At 36.9% G+C, this 19,473-nt stretch overlaps 1 pseudogene; it reads left to right on the top strand.

Annotated features, from left to right (window-relative positions):
- LOC128206913 (isocitrate dehydrogenase [NADP], mitochondrial-like) overlaps nt 1-19,473 on the top strand; it is a 30,160-nt pseudogene that overhangs the window by 8,945 nt on the left and 1,742 nt on the right.

The following is a 19,473-nucleotide window of genomic DNA, read 5'->3' as shown; positions in this document are numbered from 1 at the left end:
TCCCCTATTTCACCAGAGTTCAAGTTAAAGAAGATGTGGTTGTCCCCTAATGGCACAATCAGGAACATCCTGGGCGGCACAGTGTTCCGGGAGCCAATCATCTGTGAGAAAATTCCCAAGCTGGTTCCCGGCTGGACCGAAGCCATTGTGATTGGCAGACATGCCTTTGGTGATTAGGTAATGAATCTTGTGCTTGTATTTAATTGCACATTAGATTTTAAAATTAATCAATCAATTGTGATGTACCAGTCAAGCATTTTCTACATATAGTTTGACCTTGGCAAATCAAGGTCTATCTAAATTTGAAAACAATTTTGATAAATTATTGTTCATTTGGTCTTGTTAATTAAGCATTGATAAATGTTTGGACAAGTGTGAGGTTATTTACACATAATTATACCCCCCAAAACAAAGTTTGGGGGGGTATACTGGAATCGGGTTGTCCGTCCGTCTGTCTGTCCGTCCGTTTTTTTTTGTCCGGGATTCATCTTTGTCGTTATTGAACAAATCTTTTTCAAACTTTCAGATATTAATGGCCATGATGTAAACTTGCGCCTCTGTGAAATTGGTCAGGGTCATGTGACCCTGACCAGAGTTATCTCCCCTTGATGTGTTAAAGTAGGCAAAATAAGCCCTGTCCGGGATTCATCTTTGTTATTATTCAACAAATCTTTATCAAACTTTCAGAAATTAATGGCCATGTTGTAAACTTTCGCCTCTGTGAATTTGGTACAGGTCACATGACCCTGACTGGAGTTATCTCCCCTTGATGTGTTAAAGTAGGCAAAATAAGCCCTGTCCGGGATTCATCTTTGTTATTATTCAACAAATCTTTATCAAACTTTCAGAAATTAATGGCCATGTTGTAAACTTTCGCCTCTGTGAATTTGGTACAGGTCACATGACCCTGACTGGAGTTATCTCCCCTTGTAGGCAAAATTAGCTTTGTCCGGCCTAACTCCAGGGCAAACAACCTAGACATGGAGGGGTGGGGGGTATTCGTTAGCCTATGGCTTACAGTTCTAGTTATAAACTAGTTTAAACCCCCATTAAACTTGTGATCCAGTTAACTGCCCCAATTTCTCAAAACTTCTTAAGTTTGACTCTCTTATAACAGGATTAAGCTAAGCTCACTATTTCTGTTGTGCTATAAAATGTGTTATATTTGTTTCTTAAAGATTTTTATGCCCCCGAAGGTGGGCTTATTAAAATCGCACCGTCCGTCCATCTGTCCGTTCGTCCGTGTGTCCGGCTCAATAACTTGTGTCCAGGCTGTAACTTTCCTTGTATGGACAGATTTTAAAATAACTTGCCACATGTGTTCGGCATACCAAGACGACGTGTCGCATGCAAGAACCGTGTCCCTTCCTCTAAGGTCAAGGTCACACTTAGGTGTTTATTCACAATGGAATGATGCTGTATATAAGGACATAGAGTATAGGTTGTCATGTCCGGACTGTAACTTTCCCTTGTATTCACAGATTTTAGAATTACTTGCCACATGTGATCGGCATACCAAGACGACGTGTCGCGTGCAAGACCCGTGTCCCTACCTCTAAGGTCAAGGTCACACTTAGTGTTTATTCACAATGGAATGCTGCATATAAGGACATAGAGTATAGGTCCGGGCTGTAACTTTCCCTTGTTTGGACAGAAATTAAAATAACTTGCCACATGATGTGTTCAACATACCAAGACGACGTGTCGTGTGCAAGAACCGTGTCCCTACCTCTAAGGTCAAGGTCACACTTTGGTGTTTATTCACAATGGAGTGCTGCAGATAAGGATACAGAGTATTGGTTGTTATGTCCCGGCTGTAACTTTTTATACGCCCGAAGGGTCGTATTATGTTATGGCCTCCATCGTCTGTCCGTCTGTCTGTCCGTCAGTCTGTCCGTCTGTCCGTCCGTTAGCAATTCCGTGTCCGGGCCACATCTTGGTAACTAATAAAGCGATTTTCAAATAACTTTATACAAATCATCACTACATTAAAAGGATGTGTCGCGCGCAATTTCCAGGTCCATACCTCAAAGACTAGAATCACCATGGGGGTGCGTTAGCAATTCCGTGTCCGGGCCACAACTTTGTCACTAATAAAGTCATTTTCAAATGATTTTAAACAAAGCATCATAACATTAAAAGGATGTGTCGCGCGCAATTTCCAGGTCCATACCTCAAAGACTAGAATCACCATGGGGGGGCGTTACAACTTTATCACTAATAAAGTCATTTTCAAATAACTTTATACAAAGCATCATTACATTAAAAGGATGTGTCGCGCGCAATTTCCAGGTCCATACCTCAAAGACTAGAATCACCATGGGGGGGGGCATTAGCAATTCTGTTTCTGGGCCACATCTTAGTTACTAATAAAGTGATTTTCAAATAACTTTATACAAATCATCACTACATTAAAAGGATGTGTCACATGCAATTTCCAGGTCCATACCTCAAAGTCTAGAATCACCATTGGGGGGACGTTAGCAATTCCATGTCCAGGCCATAACTCAAAGACTAGAATCACCAATGGGGGGTGTTAGCAATTCTGTGTCCGGGCCACATCTTTGTAACTCGTCCGTTAGCAATTCTGTGTCCGGGCCATAACTTGGTAACTAATAAAGCGATTTTCAAATAACTTTATACAAATCATCACTACATTAAAAGGATGTGTCACGCACAATTTCCAGGTCCATACCTCAAAGACTAGAATCACCATGGGGGGGCGTTAGCAATTCTGTGTCCGGGCCACATCTTTGTTACTTGTCTGTTAGCAATTCCGTGTCCGGGCCATAACTTGGTAACTAATAAAGCGATTTTCAAATTACTTTATACAAATCATCACTACATTAAAAGGATGTGTCGCGCGCAATTTCCAGGTCCATACCTCAAAGACTAGAATCACCATGGGGGTGCGTTAGCAAATCCGTGTCCGGGCCACAACTTGGTCACTAATAAAGTCATTTTCAAATAACTTTATACAAAGCATCATTACATTAAATGGATGTGTCGCGCACAATTTCCAGGTTTTCACCTCAAAGACTAGAATCACCATGGGGGGGCGTTAGCAAATTCTGTGTCTGGGCCACATCTTTGTTACTAATAAAGTGATTTTCAAATAACTTTATACAAATCATCACTACATTAAAAGGATGTTTCACATGCAATTTCCAGGTCCATACCTCAAAGTCTAGAATCACCATGGGGGGACGTTAGCAATTCCATGTCCAGGCCATAACTCAAAGACTAGAATCACCATGGGGGGGCGTTAGCAATTCTGTGTCCGGGCCACATCTTTGTAACTCGTCCGTTAGCAATTCCGTGTCTGGGCCATAACTTGGTAACTAATAAAGCGTTTTTCAAATAACTTTATACAAATCATCACTAGATTAAAAGGATGTGTCGCACGCAATTTCCAGGTCCATACCTCAAAGACTAGAATCACCATGGGGGGGCATTAGCAATTCTGTGTCCGGGCCACATCTTTGTTACTCGTCCATTAGCAATTCCGTGTCCGGGCCATAACTTGGTAACTAATAAAGCGATTTTCAAATAACTTTATACAAATCATCACTACATTAAAAGGACCTCAAGCCGAATCTTCTTCGGGCGTATAATGCTCCGTTTAGCGGTGCTCTTGTTCTTTTATGGACAGATTTTAAAATAACTTGCCACATGTGTTCGACATACCAAGACGACGTGTCACATGCAAGACCCATGTCCCTACCTCTAAGGTGAAAGATACACTTAGTGTTTATTCACAATGGAATGCTGAATATAAGGACATAAGAATGTAGGTTGTCAAGTATGGGTGTTTTTTTTTATGTTCAGAGGCAATTTAAAATAACTTGCCATATGTTTTTGTTTGATCTTCAACTTTTCATGTACTGACCTTGTTCATAGGTCAATGTCACATTTGGGGGCATTTGTCACATACTGTGACAGCTCTTGTTTAGATTTAAAATAGGAATCATCTTTATGATAATTACAATAAACCATTTTTCATGTATCAAAATCAAATTTAAGTATGTATTTTAGCTTATTGAAACAAGCTACTTAAGCCTGTTAACCTTAAGAAGTTTCGGGAAATTGGCGCCTGGTGTTAAGCTGACTGTTCCATTTTGGAAATCCCATCATTTATTGATCAAAGCATTTTTGATGCGTGTGTGGTCTGTTTGTAATATTTGTGTCTCTTCTTCAGGGTCGTTTGTGTCTTACTTTGTTCCACTAAACCAGGTTTATACTTGAACTGTTGTAATTCTATTATTGATTAAAAGTAAAATAAGGTAAAAACATGATTGGGTGTGTTTCTTGGTAAGAAGGAAGTTTTTAAAGTAGGGATGCAAACAAATCTTTAAATATTCAACTATTGGATAAAACGTTTGGTATTCAAATGTCAAAATCGGTATTTGAACAGACAATGCGAAAACTTTTTCTCCTTCACAGGACATTGCGACAGGTAAACACTTAAAGTTTACCTGTCGCAACAAATTTTTACCTGTCGCAATGTTACAAACAGTATTCCGTTACATCAGCCTTAACCTTGATTTTAAGCCTCTTTTTTAATTTTGTAATTCCCCATTGTTACAGGTTTAGATCATTTTGGTTAGATTTGTCCTACAGTACTATAATAAATTACAAAAAAAGCTAAACATTATGTAAAAAAAAATTAATATTTGAATCTTATGTCATAATTTTTTTCTTCCCTTGCCTCCCCAAAAAAACTCATATCTGGTTCGCCTACCCATGGAACAGCTAGATCTAACTCTTTTTTTATTCATCTTTAAATTAAAGATACAGTACAGTTATAAAATGTAACAAATTGTACTACAAGTCAAACTCAGGCACAACATTTATGCAAAAACGAAAGTAGATTTCTTGTTATTGGCAATGTTAAACAGAGCGGAAAGAAAGTCAGCTTGGTATATTAATCATCATATTTAAATTAACACGATTGGCGGGAACCACTTCGCCGAAAATAAATACATACGGAATTTTGTAATTTCCGAACATTTCCGTAAAATTAAAGTATTATAGTACGAGCTGAGATCGGAACCTTACGCGTTTTATCGGCTTTTACGGAAACGGGGTTTACAAATAGTGATACACGGATTAACACGCTGAATAATCATGATATAATAGTTAAAAATAACTCTGAACATTTATTTAGAAACTGAAAGTAAATTTTCCGAAAATTAAATGGTGCTGACTGTAATTTTTCACAGGACATTGTGACCGACCAAAACAAAAGTTCGTCGGTCAAAATGGAAATCTACCGGACTGTCCGATGGACATTCACATTGTCTGTTTGAATATTCATTGTTTTTCTTGTAGAATAAATAAAAAAAAACTTATGTCTGCAACTGTGTTGTTGTGTATTTAGTTCTTTTGTCCAGTTTCAATGTTTGGAACCTTGAGAAAGGCTTAAACCACAGTTACTTGGTATTTGGACTGCATTTTTGGCCATTCGAGCTACCTTATTCGAGCGATTGGTCCCTAGGGTGATCTCTTGGACTGAGAATCATAAAAAAACGTGTTCAAATACTCTTATGATACACATAATAAACAAATAATTCACTTTTGGTCGTTTATTTTTACATATTAAATATTTTAAAATTTCATACAATCTTTATCATTCACAAGTTATGAAGGTTAGCAGATTTCGGATTGAGACATATGTATGGAAACGAGCTCAGATCTACAAGATTTTTTCAATAAAGCAAATGTATACGTCGCATGCATGTTCAGAAGGAAGGTATCTCCATGGTGCAATCGCTCTACAAGCACAAACTAATAGCGTTTTCGCAAATTTCTTTGATAACTCTCCCAAGAATACTGTTTATTTACCGACTCACAGATCTTAGCCAGTAATTTTGACCATGCACACCGGCCGGACCCGGCATGCGCTTTTCAAGTTTACGCGCGAACGGGAACCGGGGATATGTTTACCTCGTGACTGGTACCCGTCCGCGGGTAGAGCCAAAAAGTGCATGCCGGGTTCGGCCCTTGTTCATACTCAAAATTACTGGCGAAGATCTGTGAGTCGGTATATAAACAGTATTCTTGGCAGAGTTATTAAAGAAAATTGCGAACACGCGTCTAGTTTGTGCTTTTTGAACGATTGCACCTTGGAGATAACTTTCTTCTGAACATGCATGCGACGTATACATTTGTTTTATTGAAAAAATCTTGTAGATCTGAGATCGTTTCCATACATATGTCTCAATCCGAAATCCGCTAACCTTCATAACTTGTGAATGATAAAAATTGTATGAAATTTTAAAATATTTAATATGTATAAATAAACGACCAAAAGTGGATTATTTGTTTATTATGTGTATCATAGAGTACTAAAACACATTTTTTTATGATTCTCAGTCCAAGAGATCACCCTAGGGACTAAATCGCTCGAATCAGGTAGCTCGACTGGCCAAAAATGCTGTCCAAATACCAAGTAACTGTGGCTTAAACAGGATAACAATGCACTGAACATGCTTTATTATATTGTCCCCGTATTTCTACAATACTAGCATTTGGCTTTAAGACCAGTGACATCAAACAAGTTTATAAATGATTTTCGGTACATTTAAACTGTCATGCCAATTTATCATTTGAGGAAAAATTCACACCAAATTGGCATCTTGCCTGCCAATTAAGCTATACAATTTTGCTTCAATCGCTGTGATGATATATAACAAGCTGACTAAGTTCCTCTTAATTCCTTTTATCTCCTATCTACTCTCGAAACATTTAAAGATTTAGTAACAAAATCTATATTTTATTGATTGCTTATCAATGTTGAAAATGACAATTGTAGCAAACAAACTCGGACAGATAATCTTGTCTGCAAACATTGAAGTGCTTGACTATTAACTTGTAACCTGTATAAGCGTCTGTCGACTCATTTTTTGGAAATTCCAATGGTCTATTTTTAGACTTGTGCGAAGATGACAAACAATATAAATATGTTTACTTGATACTTGTATTCCGACAGCAGTAATAAGGAAATCATCGTTTATAGCATGTATAATAGTATTGATTTACTACAACTTCCATAATAATCATTTCGGTAATTTAGAATTTGATCGAAAAATGACTGAATATTCAAATATCAATTTTGCCATTCTTTTGCATCCCTAGTTCAGTTCACACACAAACCAGACTATTCCAAAGAATTTGTTGTTTGCTCTAGGAACACGAATGTGTTGTAAATATAAGTGCAAACTAAATTAATATGAACTCAATGTTTTGTGTTCTAGTACAAGGCAACAGACATGGTGTTTGATGGCCCCGGAAAGTTTGAGGTGGCCTGGACCCCGGTTGGCGGGAGTGAGACCAAGACCCAGGTGTTTGAGTTCAAGAATGGGGGTGGTTGTGGAATGGCCATGTACAACACTGACGAGGTACGTGTATCTGGATTATGTTTTGTGGAACATGATTATAAACACGTCGTATAGTGTTTTAACTCAAGTGATTTTCAAATATAATCCATTGTTATTTGAAATGGTCTAAAACTTCTCTGAAATATAACTCGAGAGAAAGGAAATATCATAATACATAATTTTACTGAATTATGTATAGCAGTCTGAACTGGTGATCGGTAAAACTTTCTTACTATTGAAGCTTTTTGTACAATAAAATTATAAACATATCTATCATTGCCTGTCACGTTGTATCCTACTTTCTGGATTTTATACGCTCTGCTTTCTTTTTAGTCAATCACAGGTTTCGCACACGCGTGTTTCCAGTATGCAATTATGAAGAAATGGCCACTGTACATGAGCACAAAGAACACAATTCTGAAGAGATATGATGGCAGATTTAAGGACATCTTTGAGGAAATCTACCAGTAAGTGCTTCAACAACAAATTTAGTATGTAAATTGATTTTAAAGCTGTGTGTGAAAGTTTGAATTAAATTTAGCTGCAGCCAATTGTATAAAGCTTGTTTATATTTTGGTTTCACGTTTATCCAAAATTGATTGGTCTTTTTGGAATACTAAGACATTATAATCATACTGTTCATGTTGCAAAAGTATATAACCTTTTTCATGTGTCACAGGCTATGTATAATTTTATGCCCCAACAATATGGAGGGGGGGGGATATAAATTTGCCCTTGTCTGTCCATGCTTCTGTTGGTTCGGAAATTGTGTTGCCCAAAACTATTTCAGTTAGAGTCAAGAAACATTGGTGGAATTTCATTTTTGCAATTGGAGTTTTGTTTCCCGCTGCACTTTAAAAACACAAAGTAACGGCCCATGAAATAACAAAAATTGTTTTTCTGGACATGTGTCGCTCAAATCACCAAAACTATATTACCTAAAATCATAAAACCTTTGGGGAATGTAAACAAGGTGATGAAGATTTGAATATTTTTGGACATGTGTTGCTCATAAACTCCTAAACTTTATTACCCACAGTCATGAAACCTTAAGCGAATGTAAATAGGGTGAGAAAGCTTTGCACCTGAGGTTGCGTTTCCTGCTTCATTGAGTAAAATTAAAGTTATGCACATAAATGACCTAAAAACTAGCATTTCTGGACTAGACTCGCTCGAAACTCTTAAACTGTATAACCAAGTGTCATGAAAGCTTAAGCGAATGCTGTTAAGGTGATGTAAGTTGTTCACCTGGCCCCAATTTCTTGAAACTTCTTAAGCTTAACAGGCTTAAGTCGCTTATTTCAATTAGCCAAAATACATACTGAAAGTGGATTTTGATAAATGAAAAATGGTTTATTCTGATATCATACAGATTTTTCCTACATAATTTAAAAAATTATTAAAGAAGTAAATATAACACATTTTATAGAACAACAAAAATAGTGAGATTAGCTTAATCTTATAAGGGACTTAAGAATTTTCGAGAAATCCGGACCTGGGATTTTGTTTCTCTCTGCGTTGACTAAAGTCCCAACATGTACCTGTATGCAGAAAATACTAAAATAGTATCCCTTCACTTGTGACCAAGTTGTCGAAATTTAATGATCCACGTTTATTGTTTTGAATCAGTTTCCCAGACAGAAAATAATATTTTAAAAGCATTTTTAGCAATATTTGACAATGTACAATATATATATATATATATGAATGCAATTACTGAGTATTTCATAATTACTTTTTGTAATTTGTAATACAGTTACCACTGTCTCTCCCCAGGGCCAAGTATGTTAAGGAGTTTGAGAAGCTTGGCATCTGGTACGAGCATCGCCTCATTGACGATATGGTCGCACAAGCTCTCAAGTCTAGTGGAGGGTTCGTGTGGGCTTGCAAGAACTATGATGGTGATGTGCAGTCAGATGTTGTTGCTCAGGGTAAGCTTGCAGATGGGAATCTTGTATGTGTGATGAAAATTCATATGATCATGACACTTGGTAAACTTTACTAAAGTGGTGCCATTCATATGTAGTGCACAGAATATTTCAGGCCCTTAATAATGAAATTTTGTCTTGTAGATTTTACAATGTCTGAATAAACATAGGCAATCTAAGTCGTAAATTGAAACTGTCTTAGTGTCAAGATTATTTTTGTCATTTTGCAATGTATTTGTGTTAAAATTAAACCAATATCGGAAGTTGTGAAGTTGCCTTAATAAAAACAGGCCCCCAGACACAAAGTAGATGTTTGTTTGAGCCATTAATGATGTTACAAAATCAAATGTGTATTTGGTTTAATATCTGTACATATATGGATCTAACAAAGTGGTCTGTTTCCCACCAGGATACGGATCTCTTGGTCTAATGACCAGCGTGTTGGTTTGTCCAGATGGTAAAACAATTGAGGCTGAGGCTGCCCATGGAACTGTCACCAGACATTACAGGGAACACCAGAAGGTAGGACTACATTTACCCTAGCAGTATCTAGATAAACCCTAGTTAGCTCCACTGGCCGAAGGCCATGGAGCTTATGTCGTCACAGATTGTCCGTCGTGAGTTCGTGCGTGCGTGCGTAAACTTTTACTTTAAACGACATCTCCTCTGAAACTGATAAGCGGATTTTGACAAAACTTCACAGGAATGTTCCTTTGGTGGTCCTTTACCGAAATTGCTCAAATGGTTCCGGTCCATTGCACAATATGGCCGCCAGAGCTAAAAATAGCAAAATCTTTAAACGACATCTCCTCTGAAACGGTTCGGCAGATTTTGATGAAACTTGACAGTAATGTTCCTTGGGTGGTCCTTTATTAAAATTGCTCAAATGGTTCTGGTCCATTGCACAATATGGCCGCCACAGCTAAAAATAGCAAAATCTTTAAACGACATCTCCTCTGAACCGGATAGGCAGATTTTGATGAAACTTGACAGAATTGTTCCTTGGGTGGTCCTTAACCAAAATTGCTCAAATGGTTCCGGTCCGCTGCACAACATGGCTGCCAGGGCAAAAAAATAGAAAAACCTTTAAAGAACATCTTCTCAGAAACCGATGATCAGATTTTGATGAAACTTAACAGAAATGTTCCTTGGATGGTCCTTTATCAAATTTGCTTCAATGGTTTCGGTCCACTGCACAAGATGGCCCCCAGAGGTAAAAATAGAAAAACCTTTAAACGACTTCTCCTCAGAAACCGATGATCGTATTGCAATGAAACTTGACAGAAATGTTACTTGGGTAGTCCTTAACCAAAATAGCCCAAACAGTTCTGGTCTGCTGCACAACATGGGCACCAGAGCTAAGAATAGAAAAAAACGTTAAACTACATCTTCTCAGAAACCGATTATCAGATTTTGATGAAACTTTACATAAATGTTCATCGGGATGCCCTTTAACCAAAATTGCCCAAATGGTTCCGGTCCGCTGCACAACATGGCTGCGAGAGTTGAAAATAGAAAAACCTTTAAGGACTTCTCGTCCGCAGTCTTCACGAAAAACATTTTAACCTACTAGCCAGTTGGACTAGCATAATGGCATATTTTGCTAGTCCGAATGACAATCTAGTAGTCCGACTATTTTGCCACATTATAAAACTGTATGCTTGAGGTAAATACCTATTTCAATTGAGCAGCTTGCAGTTTGAGTAAACATTTCTTTATTATGATGCTCATGCAGTGATAGGGAGTGACATCCTTCTGTTGGGAATAGTGCTCCTTGTTTTTCAGAACCTATGGGTACTATGTAAAAACAAAAGGCATCTTGCTTGAATAGACTGTAATAATATCAACATGGTTAGAAAAGAAATGCCATGCTTTAATAGCTTTGATTACATTTTACTACTGAATTACCTCCCTTTAGTAGAAAAAAAAATAATGTCTTAATTTTTCACGTATAGCATCTTTAAATAATTTTTAAACAATAATAATTTATGAGTAAACATATAAGCATAAATTTCTCACAAAAAGATCAATTTAAAAACCTTACATTTATACATAGGAAAGTATATATAGACTGAACATTAATTTTCGTTTAAGTGACATTCTGAAAGTTTATGAAACAGCTTTTTTTAGTAACTTAAATGGCCGAAAAGTGTAAGTGAAACACCAAGTCGATTTTATCTCGTCAGTTCTTGTTCAGGTTAGATATTTGCTTCATAATCTATTCAGATTAAATGTTTATTAATTGTTTAACTTTTAAGCATTATTTTGGGTCGATATTTATAGTTTAAAGGAAAAACTTATATCTTAAACAGCGACAACGTGTCGCGAGTGGCAAAAGACCCGACATCACATCAGAAGTGAAAAAAAGATGGTCTTATGCAGGACTAAGTGGATGCGTGTTGAATGCTGCTTGTATAAATATATTTTGATAATCAGTAACTAGTGATTAAAATCGATATCACTTAAGTTAAAAACTAAAAAGACAGTAAATGCTTATATTACTTCAGGTTGAGGGTTCTTTTCTGTTGTTGTTGGTTCTTGTCGGTTTTTAGTGACAGCGATTATTTGGAACGTCTCGTCGATTTCCAGATAATTTCCCGCGGAAAAACAAGCATGGCTGCGAAAAGAAAACGTGAAAATGACTCAGTAACGGGTTATTTAAAAGACGTGTTGCCATTAAAAGTCGCAAAAAACAATAATAAACGTCTCCATTTCCATTTGGAAAACAATGATTTGTAATTTTTAGCTCGCCTGTCATATGACAAGACAAGATTACATGTTAGTCAATCGTCAGTCCACAAATTGCCTGCGTCACAATTTTGACATAATCTTTATGAGACTTAATAACAAGGGTCATCTCAACAAAATCTTTGACAAAATGGCCCAAATGGTTCCGTTCCGCTGCACAACATGGCAGCCAGAGCTAAAAATAGGAAAAACCTTTACACCACTTCTCCTCAGAATCCGATGATCAGATTTTGATGAAACTTGACAGAAATGTTCCTTTGGTGGTCATTAACCAAAATTTGTTAAATGGTTCCAGTCCACTGCACACCATGGCTGCCAGAGCTAAAAAATAAAAAAAAACTTTATACGACTTGTCGTCGAAACCGATGACCTTTTTTCGATAAAACTTGACAGAAATGTTTGTTTGGTGCTCCTTTACTCAAATTGCCCAAATCATTTCGGTCCACTGCACAACATGGCAGCCAGAGCTATTAAAGTAAAAAAAATTTTTAAATAACTTCTCAAAAATTGATGATTGTATTTCTATGAAACTTGACGAAAATGTTCGTTAGGTGGTCTTTGCTTGAACCTTTTGGCCAGTGGAGCACAGGCACTGATGTGCCTCTTGTTTTATATTTTATTGGTGTTTTTTTCAAAAGTGGCTCTTTATCTTTTTTCCTTCTATTAGTCTTTGATTTGATTTTGCAGAGGAAACAAGTTTTGATATTAAACATGATGATAAAATAAATCAAGTTCCGTTGTCCAGGATTTGCTTTCTTGTCTTCGAAAAACTTGCTCATTACAATATCAAGTTGTCTGAGGACTGTAATCATACATGTATGCAGTTGTCGTTGGTCGCCGTCATACAATGTATGCAGTTGTCGTTGGTCACCGTCATACAATGTATGCAGTTGTCGTTGGTCGCCGTCATACTATGTATGCAGTTGTCGTTGGTCGCTGTCATACAATGTATGCATTTGTTGATGGTTGCCTTCATACAATGTATGCAGTTGTCGTTGGTCACCGTCATACAATGTACGCAGTTGTTGATGGTTGTTGTCATACAATGTATGCAATTGTTGATGGTCGCCGTCATACAATGTATGCAGTTGTTGTTAATCGCTGTCATACAATGTATGCAGTTGTTGTTGGTCGCCGTCATACAATGTATGCAGTTGTTGATGGTTGCCGTCATACAATGTATGCAGTTGTTGATGGTTGCCGTCATACAATGTATGCAGTTGTTGTTGGTCGCCGTCATACAATGTATGCAGTTGTTGTTGGTCGCCGTCATACAATGTATGCAGTTGTCGTTGGTCGCCGTCCTACAGTGTATGCAGTTGTTGTTGGTCGCCGTCATACAATGTATGCAGTTGTTGTATGCAGGTGTTGTTGGTCACCGTCATTCAATGTATGCAGTTGTTGTTGGTCGCCGTCATACAATGTATGCAGTTGTTGTATGCAGTTGTCGTTGGTCGCCGTCCTGCAGTGTATGCAGTTGGCGTTGGTCGCCGTCCTGCAGTGTATGCAGTTGGCGTTGGTCGCCGTCCTGCAGTGTATGCAGTTGTCGTTGGTCGCCGTCCTGCAGTGTATGCAGTTGTCGTTGGTCGCCGTCCTCCAGCGTATGCAGTTGTCGTTGGTCGCCGTCCTCCAGCGTATGCAGTTGTCGTTGGTCGCCGTCCTCCAGCGTATGCAGTTGTCGTTGGTCGCCGTCCTCCAGCGTATGCAGTTGTCGTTGGTCGCCGTCCTCCAGCGTATGCAGTTGTCGTTGGTCGCCGTCCTCCAGCGTATGCAGTTGTCGTTGGTCGCCGTCCTCCAGCGTATGCAGTTGTCGTTGGTCGCCGTCCTCCAGCGTATGCAGTTGTCGTTGGTCGCCGTCCTCCAGCGTATGCAGTTGTCGTTGGTCGCCGTCCTCCAGCGTATGCAGTTGTCGTTGGTCGCCGTCCTCCAGCGTATGCAGTTGTCGTTGGCCGCCCTCCTCCAGCGTATGCAGTTGTCGTTGGCCGCCGTCCTACAGCGTATGCAGTTGTCGTTGGCCGCCGTCCTACAGCGTATGCAGTTGTCGTTGGTGGCCGTCCTACAGCGTATGCAGTTGTCGTTGGTCGCCGTCATACAGCGTATGCAGTTGCCGTTGGTCGCCGTCATACAGCGTATGCAGTTGCCGTTGGTCGCCGTCATACAGCGTATGCAGTTGCCGTTGGTCGCCGTCATACAATGTATGCAGTTGCCGTTGGTCGCTGTCATACAGTGCATTGTTTGTTTGAAAGATGTTTTCATTTTGTTGAGCCTCTTTACTGATCATGCAGAGCAAGGGCCTGATTTTTTTTTATCTACCCCGCATACACTTGAATATTTTTTTTGCTTAGGTGAAATATTAAATTTGGGTATGATTAAACATTGTTAATGCTGTTTTGATAAACTTCAAACAGATGGTATGGTTTACTGACAACAGGGTCATGGTGTACAGTAGTTTGAATCAAATGTCTCTTGTGTCTTTATATTCTAGATAGAGGTCAGTGTCCCTATAAACTAGTTTAAGGTGAATGTCTCTATAAACTAGTTTAAGGTGAATGTCTCTATAAACAAGTTTGAGGTCAATGTCTCTATAAACTAGTTTGAGGTCAATGTCTCTGTAAACAAGTTTGAGGTCAATGTCTCTTTAAACTAGTTTGAGGTCAATGTCTCTGTAAACAAGTTTGAGGTGAATGTCTCTATAAACAAGTTTAAGGTCAATGTCTCTATAAACTAGTTTGAGGTCAATGTCTATAAACTAGTTTGAGGTCAATGTCTCTTTACACTAGTTTGAGGTCAATGTCTCTTTAAACTAGTTTGAGGTCAATGTCTCTGTAAACTAGTTTGAGGTCAATGTCTCTGTAAACAAGTTTGAGGTGAATGTCTCTATAAACAAGTTTAAGGTCAATGTCTCTATAAACTAGTTTGAGGTCAATGTCTATAAACTAGTTTGAGGTCAATGTCTCTGTAAACAAGTTTGAGGTCAATGTCTCTTTAAACTAGTTTGAGGTCAATGTCTCTGTAAACAAGTTTGAGGTGAATGTCTCTATAAACAAGTTTAAGGTCAATGTCTCTATAAACTAGTTTGAGGTCAATGTCTATAAACTAGTTTGAGGTCAATGTCTCTATACACTAGTTTGAGGTCAATGTCTCTGTAAACAAGTTTGAGGTCAATGTCTCTAGAAACTAGTTTGAGGTCAATGTCTCTATAAACTAGTTTAAGGTGAATGTCTCTATAAACAAGTTTGAGGTCAATGTCTCTATAAACTAGTTTGAGGTCAATGTCTCTGTAAACAAGTTTGAGGTCAATGTCTCTATAAACTAGTTTGAGGTCAATGTCTCTGTAAACAAGTTTGAGGTCAATGTCTCTTTAAACTAGTTTGAGGTCAATGTCTCTGTAAACAAGTTTGAGGTCAATGTCTCTGTAAACAAGTTTGAGGTCAATGTCTCTTTAAACTAGTTTGAAGTCAATGTCTCGATAAGGAGTTTTTTTATCTTTAGATTTACGGGAGATTTTTCAAAAAGTTGGGTAAGGAGGAGGAAATAAAAATAAAAATAAATTGCATAAAATGTCCCGAAGGAGAATTAAATAAAAATAAAATAGATTTTTCTCCGATTTTTTTTATTTTTTAAACCTTCTTATATCATGAAGACAAAACACACCTAACTTGTGTCAGCTATTTCATAGACTGAACAAAGGGTGAAAGATCACCATAAAGTTTCAAAAGCATAATTAAAAGGTCCTTTTAAAGACTGAAAATATTGTCCTCAACACTGTCAGTTCGCTTATTGCAAACTAGTTGTATATATTTGTTCGAATGCATATATTATCAACCCATAGATTTTATGAAACATGTCAGTGTAATAAAGAAGTTTAAATGGCCATTTCTAACCTTTTGCCCACAATATAAGCATATCCTTTCCATTGTGAAGTATTCAAACATTGAACAAAGTTTCAGACACGGTATTAAAGGAGGTCAAATGTGTTTTTCTGTCTTTAACGAAATAGCACCGTGACAATTTACCGTGATGTGGTTTTTATATAGAAAATATTACCAAATAAAGTCCAAGCTCTGATGGAAATTCCTCTTCACTTCAAAGTTTGACAGGGCTTACGGATACACAGACATTCAAAATCTACATTTATGTACTTCACCAAAGAAAATTCAGGAGCATTAAGATAAATTTGACAAGTGTTATATGTTTCAAAAAACCGGGTCTAAGAACTGATTTTAGAATCAGTCCTGAACAATATCCTTCCTATTCCAGCTATGCCCGTTGGCAATGAGCAACCGATCAGTATAACTTCTTGCACTGACTGCCAAATATCTTATGTTCAGATTTTTTTCTGTCTTATCGGAAACACACACTATGTTATTATTACATCATTTTCAGTATTCTTTAACGATTTAAATTGTAGATCATTATTAAACTAATTAACAACTACGAACGTATCACGATACCTTGTGTTTTTCTCTTCAAATACATATGTGATCGTGAAGTAGTGTGTTCAATGCTCCTCAGAGTCAAATTTAGAAAAAAATATCCATTTTGACTATGATGAACACGATATCATTTTGCAGTTTATGTTTGTCAGCAGCTATACATTTTTGCGCTGTAATCCAATTCATTCTTGTTAATATACGACGTGCGCCAATGACTTTTAATGGACAATACAACCCACGAATTTCTGTTTCCTTATTTTGCCCGGAAGTTGCGCAATCATTCCACGAATCGCGAACAACATACTGAATCTACAAAAAAAATCACAATAAACACGCTTTAAGTTCTCCCCGGTTTGATTTAAATAAAGAAACATAAACATCGGAACGTCTTTGTAGTAAAACCTTTCAATATAGCTGCAGAAATTGCGAGAAATAAGGGGTATGAAATCAATGTCTCTAGAAACCAGTTTGAAATCAATGTCTCTAGAAACCAGTTTGAAATCAATGTCTCTAGAAACCAGTTTGAAATCAATGTCTCTAGAAACCAGTTTGAAATCAATGTCTCTAGAAACCAGTTTGAAATCAATGTCTCTAGAAACCAGTTTGAAATCAATAGTTTGAAATCAATGTCTCTAGAAAGAAGTAGAGGTGAAAGGTCTCAGTTTAATTATGTTGATTTTTTTTATATTAATATTAGGTATGCAAATAAATGGCAAAATTGATATTCAAATATTGGTAATTCTTTTGATCGAATATTCGATAACCAAAATGAATATTTAAGAAATGTAGTAAACTGCTGTTATTATTCGCTACAGTTATAGCCGTGCCTTTGTAATAACTGGTACACGTGACGGAACCTGATTTTCACCAAAATTAGACTCTGAAATTCCCCATTTACAGAAAATAAATCCAACAAAAAAACAATAGATTTTGAACAAACAAAAACCCCAAATAATTTAAATTCCACAGCATTCATATTTGTAAACAAGGCCACGATCGTAAATTCCCGGTACAGTATGTATTTTTTTTTACTTAAATCATCAAATTTAACTGACAAAAATGACAAAAAACAATCTTGAAATAAAATAAATTATTAATTTACTAAAACATGTAGCAATAATTTTAAAAGGATACATAAAAATAAATAACAAATAAAAACTGTTCCAAGGACAAAAATGGCAGTCCTTGACTGTGCGGTTAATAAAGTACTTTTCATGCAGATAGGTAGTATCTTGAAAAATATCATTTATATCAACCAATTGGTCTTGAATCCTAGTATGCTGATGAAAAATTTGTAGTTGTGGTGCAAGTCTAACTAAAATACTAAATAGTGCTGAAAGTGTTTCGATTTAGGTACTCACCCAGTATAGTCCCGACAATTTGTCCCTAACTAACATAATCATGACACGTGTATAGTGTCATCACATTCACGCCTCTGGCATTAGTCGTTGTAAAAACAAGACAAGTGAATATACTGGCTAAGGTCACAAATCCGAACACTTTTTGAGGCTTTTCACAATTATCTTGGAGAGTTTTTGTTGTAGTAAGTTAAAATTGCGTATGAAACATCTTTGGTTAATTTGACAACATCTGTCAAAGTAAAGATTCACGATCTCATCAATTTTATGTCGAAAATCGTTCATTTTATAGACAGTAAATTACCCTTAAAATTATGCCATGGAGGGCACAAGTACCGAACACTTGAAAAGCGCAAATACATGGTCATACAATTATAATTAATAAGTATGTTATATTAAATAAACACTTAGCTGCAAAGTTATTTATTGTTTCCGATGTTTTTCAAAACATGCAATTCAAATGTAAAGCGTGATTTATATTTATAAATATCTTGAATGTAGGTCAGCATAACTGCAAAACCTAGAGATGGGCGTGCACCCTCTGACGTCATTCCCCATGTGCTACATTTTGATCTTTAAGCGTATAAACATTGAATGGCATTTTGTTTAGAAAATACTGTATTGATCTAGATCATCGAATAATCGATCTGTCAAACAAACGTGTGTTTTAGCTGGTGTTCGGGATTTGTGACCTGTTCGGAAATGTACCGTCAACCAGTATACAAGACAGTTGTAGTCAAAAAGTTTAAAAAATATCAAACAAAAAACATCGAATACCGATTTTGACATTTGAATACCAAACGTTCGATCGAATATACGAATATTCGTTTGCATCCCTAATTAATATATATCTTATTTGTAATAGTTTGTGCCTTTTTAAAGCGTGTCACTTTTATGACGTACATGTATCATTATCTATTTTTCTTTTCAGTATTTTTTTGAAATGTCTGGTATGCAAGGATGATAGAACTTGCATAATTTTTAGGGCAAAACACTAGCTATGATCAGAAGGTGCCTACCAGAACTGTTTTGTGCAGTTTTTGTTTGAAAGATACTTATATTAATAAGTTGAATAGATATTGGATGTTACAAACATTTCATCATTTTCAGGGCAACCCAACCAGCACAAACCCGGTTGCCAGCATTTTCGCTTGGACAAGAGGTTTAGAGCACCGAGGCAAGCTGGACAACAACCCAGAACTCCAGCGCTGGGCATCACAACTTGAGAAGGCGTGCATTTCCACAGTTGACAGTGGAAAGATGACAAAGGATCTGGCAGGATGTATCTATGGCCTTAAGAAGTGAGTGACTCCTAGTCTACGATAATTAGACAAATTTCATAATACATAATAAAGTTGATAATTGAATTAGAAAAATAATCAAACATGTATCTCCATACTAATTATTGGTATCAAAATAAGAATTTTGCTTATTTCAACAACTTCCATGTCGTATGATATATTTAAAAAAGGCTATTTTGTTTAACAACAAATTATTTCTGTTCTTCTATAGAACTTATTTTGATTTATGATATGGCCCAACAAATAATTGTATACACCTCTTTATGTTTTTTTCAAGTACAATAATAAAGTTTGATAGGGGATCATAATAGATGATCACCAAT

The sequence above is a fragment of the Mya arenaria genome, chromosome 10 (assembly GCF_026914265.1).
Source record: "Mya arenaria isolate MELC-2E11 chromosome 10, ASM2691426v1".
Taxonomy (NCBI): Eukaryota; Metazoa; Mollusca; class Bivalvia; order Myida; family Myidae; genus Mya; species Mya arenaria.
This window is presented reverse-complemented; position numbering and strand designations above follow the sequence as displayed.